This window comes from Oncorhynchus masou, chromosome 6, assembly GCF_036934945.1.
Source record: "Oncorhynchus masou masou isolate Uvic2021 chromosome 6, UVic_Omas_1.1, whole genome shotgun sequence".
In the NCBI taxonomy this organism is placed as follows: Eukaryota; Metazoa; Chordata; class Actinopteri; order Salmoniformes; family Salmonidae; genus Oncorhynchus; species Oncorhynchus masou.
The window spans coordinates 66,598,983-66,603,562 of NC_088217.1; the positions used below are offsets into that span (position 1 = coordinate 66,598,983).

The window sequence follows — 4,580 nt, forward strand, 5'->3', positions numbered from 1 at the left end:
GGAGTGGCAGTCTGTGTGTATTTGTCAATAACAACTGGTGTGTGAAGTCAAATATTAAGCAAGTCTAAAGGGTTTGCTCACCTGAGGTAGAATATCTCAAAACCAGATGTAGGCTACACTATTTACGAAAATAATTTTAATCTTTGTAGCTAGACCATAATTCTATTCTCCTGAATCCTGCTTAAAAGCAAAAACTAAAGCAGGAAGCGGTCAGATGACGCAGACGCGAAGCTACTGGCCTGTTTTGCTAGCACAGACTGGAATATGTTACAGGACTCATCCGATGGCATTGAGGAGTATACCACATCAGTCACCGACTTCATCATTATGTGCTTGATGGTTCATCGGAGGGCATTGCAGAATTTCTTATAAGCGTCCGTGTTAGAGTCCAGCTCCTTGAAAGCGTCAGCTCTACCCTTTAGCTCAGTGTGGATATTGCCTGTAATACATGGCTTCTGGTTGAGGTATGTATGTACTGTCACTGTAGGGACGACGTCATCGATGCACTTATTGAGGAAGCCAGTGACTGATGTGGTGTACTCCTCAATGCCATTGGAGGAATCCCGGAACATATTCCAGTCTGTGATAGCAAAACAGTCCTGTAGCTTAGCATCTGCTTCATCTGATCACTTTCTTATTGACCGAGTCACTGGTTATTCCTGCTTTATTTTTTTCTTGTAAGCTGGAATCAGGAGGATAGAATTATGGTCAGATTTGCCAAATGGAGCGTGAAGGAGAGCTTTGTGTGCGTCTCTGTGTGTGGAGTAAAGGTGGTGTAGAGTTTTTTCCCTCTAGTTGCACAATTAAGATGCTGATAGAAATGAGGTAAAACGGATTTAAGTTTTTAAGTCCCCGACCACTAGGAGCGCCACCTCTGGATGAGCGTTTTTCCTGTTTACTTAAAGCCATATACAGCTCATTGAGTGTGGTCTTAGTACCAGCTTTGGTTTGTGGTGGTAAATAGACAACTATGAAGAATATAGTTGAAAACTCTCTTGGTAAAAAGTATGGTCTACAGCTTATCATGACATACTCTACCTCAGGCAAGAAAAACCTTCCTTAGATTTACTTAGATTTGGTGCACCAGCTGTTATTTACAGATATACATAGACCGCCACCCCTTGTCTTACCAGATGCTGCTGTTCTATCCTGACGAAAAAGCGTAAAACCCGCTAGCTTTATGTTATTCATGTTGTTGTTCAGCCATGACTCGGGGAAACATAAGATATTACAGGTTTTAATGTCCCGTTGGTAGGATAATCTTGATCGTAGGTCATTGATTTTATTTTCAAATGATTGCAATAGAACGGATGGCAGTGGGGGTTTACTCGCTCGCTCACAAATTCTCAGAAGGCAGCCCGACCTCCACCCCCTTTTTCTCCATCTTTTCTTCACGCAAATGATGGGGATTTGGGCCCGTTCCCGAGAAAGCAGTATATCCTTTGCGTCGGACTCGTCAGACTCGTTAAAGGAAAAAGCTTCTTCCAGTTCGAGGTGAGTAATCGCTGTTCTGATGTCTAGAAGTTTTTTTTTTGGTCATAAGAGACGGTAGCAGCAACATTATATACAAAATACGTTAAAAAAAGTGACAACCAACGTAAAAAAATATATAAAAATGTCACAGTTGGTTAGGAGCACGTAAAACGTCAGCCATCCTCTCCGGCGCCATTAACATTTGTTATGCCTGAATTCGACCCAAAACCAACCAAGAAGTCCACTGCAGTGTTGATTGAAAGCAGTCATATGAAATCAATCAGTAGGCTATGTCACGCAAAGCCCTTAACCATGCTAACCCGCTCTTTATTTCTGTTCAGTTCGACGAGCCATACATTTGGCATCTGAACTGTGCATAAGATTATTTCCCATTCCCATGTATAGATATTTCACCTCATGATTGCTGTTTTTGTCTAACTTAACACAGCAGACATAATTCTATTAACTGAAATACACATTCAAATGAAACCATTTCAAATTAAAAGAGGTGAACAAAATGCAAGAGCAGAGAACGCAGGAACACTGGTTGAATGACACATCTTTGGGTATTCTATAATGCAATGAACCTTCGTGTCTCCCCCCCACCCCCCCCACCCCCATCGCCTGTCCATCTATAGTATCTATATCGATTCTATCACCTTGAAGAGACATGATATCGGATTCTGTTCTTCTTTACTAAAGGGAGAATCCTATCTTCCACTTTGGTAACATTTTCACTTAGTCTCCCATTGACATCAATGCATGACTAAGTGAAAATTCAACTAAAAGTTAGGATTGCGCCCCTAATAATAAAAAATAAAAAAACAGGACAGGTGAAAGCAATATGGAGGATCCCTACCTGAGAAATGCTGTAATCTGTCCAATTTCTTTCCCATTACTGCAGATGAAGGAAAGTAGTGGAGGAGAGGAAGCCATATGGGGATGCACTCACGGTATGAATTTTGTTTTGAACACATAGTGCTTGAGCTGCAGGGGGCAACATTACTCTTCTCTACAGATTTCACTGCACTATCATCCCACACAGTTCTTGAGCTGTGAGGGAACAGTCGAGGTAAATCTGCCTTCACTGTATGGGAGTGATACGTTTCTTCTAGGCTATACCTGGAACTGGAAGAAAGACTGATAACCACTCAAATACAACAACAGAAATACTAATTTAAATATAGTTGACCTTACTCACTCACGTAAAACAGAGAAACACACTTGACAGGTAATCAATTGTGTCGACGAAACACTAAGTGTACAACACATTAAGAACACCTGCCCTTTCCATGACATAGACTGACCAGGTGAGTACAGGTGAAAGCTATGATCCATTATTGATGTAATTTGTTAAATCCACTTCAACCAGTGTCGATGAAGGGGAGGACAATTGAAACAATTGAGGCATGGATTGTGTATGTGTGCCCTTCACCCCAGAGGGTGAATGGCCAGGCAAAAAAAATGTAAGAGCTGTCAAACAGGGTATGGTATTAGGTGCCAGGCGCACCGGTTTGTGTCAAGAACAGCAAAGCAGCTGGGTTTGTCACACTCAACAGTTTCTTGTGTGTATTAAGAATGGTCCACCACCCAAAGGACATCCAGCCAACTTGACAAAACTGTGGGAAGCATTGTTTACATAGGCCGGGGGGGGGGGGCAACTCAATGTAGACTGTTGGAGTGAAATTTGTGTAATTTGAATTACAGCAATCTCCCTACCGAGGGTGCTACACGACGGTATATCACTGTGTTGTGTGCACATTTGTTTATTTTCTCTATGGAGCAGCGCTGTCTGGTAGGATATCATCCTCACTGTTTCTCCCCCACACCTGAGAGATCGACATGTCCTCCAGCTCGTGTCTCCAGCCAATCGGACAATAGCCATGTGTCTCACTCCTGTGCACTCTCTAGCCATGTAGTCTATCTAGACCTTGATTGGTTAGTAGCCTAACGCATTCTCTCCAAGGGAGTAAATATTCCCCATACCGAACGGTCTTTTTCCATTCTGTGAGTGTCGGTGGACTTGTATACATGGGATGCTTGAGAACATGTACATTTGTATCACTATTGTTATGGTGTGTTTACTACATACAGTGCCTCCAGAAAGTATTCATATCCCTTGACATATTCCACATTTTGTTGTGTTACAGCCTGAATTTAAAATATTTTATATATTTTTTACTCACTGATGACAAAGTGAAAACTTGTTTTTAGAAATGTTTGCACATTTATTGACAATGAAATACAGAAATATCTAATTTACACCCCTGAGTCAATAATTTGGAGAAGCACCTTTCTGAGAAAGTCTCAAAGAGCTTTCCACACCTGGATTGTGCAACATTTGCCCATTCATTTTTCAAAATGATTCAAGCTCTGTCAAACAGGTTGCCATAGATTTTCAAGTACATTTCAGTTCAAACTGTAACTTGGCCACTCAGGAACATTCACTGTCTTCAAAGTAAGCAACTCCAGTGTAGATTTGGCCTTATGTTTTAGGTTTTTGTCCTGCTGAAAGGTGAATTAATCTCTGTGTCTGGTGGAAAGCAGACAGAACAAGGTTTTCCTCTAGGATTTTGCCTTATCCTGAAAAGCTCCCCAGTCCTTCACGATTACAAGCATACCCATAACATGATGCAGCCACCACTATGCTTGAAAATATGGAAAGTGGTACTCAGTAATATGTTGTATTAACACAACACAGGAACATCTTGATGCAATTAAATCCTTTAAGTCTGGGAAAACTCCAGGGCTGGATGGCATACCAGTTGAGGTATACCAAACGTTTTTTAATGTACTCAGAGGTCGTTATTAGTATGTTTTAACCACTCCTATAAAAATGGTAGATTGTCAGATACTCAACAAGAAAGTATGATTTCAGAATTACTCGAACAGGACCCAAGTGGTAAATGTAAAGATCCAGTCCATTAAAATATGTTGAGTCCCCTTACACTTTAGTGTTGTGATGCAAATATTCTACCAAAATGCATAGCGCACAGAATTAAAAAGGTATTGTCGGATATTATTCATCCTAATCAGACAGTTTTTTACATGGAAGATACATTGGAGATGATATAAGACAGGTACTGGAAACAGTACAACTCTATGAA

General features: G+C 40.9%; 1 long non-coding RNA gene across 1 annotated transcript; it reads left to right on the forward strand.

Moving 5' to 3' along the window:
* The first annotated feature begins 1,429 nt into the window (after positions 1-1,429).
* On the forward strand, positions 1,430-3,693 carry LOC135542458 (uncharacterized). The gene is made up of 3 exons (XR_010456084.1): positions 1,430-1,494; positions 2,378-2,426; positions 3,181-3,693. It is a non-coding gene; the product is annotated as an uncharacterized LOC135542458 (long non-coding RNA).
* The last annotated feature ends 887 nt before the right edge of the window (positions 3,694-4,580 follow it).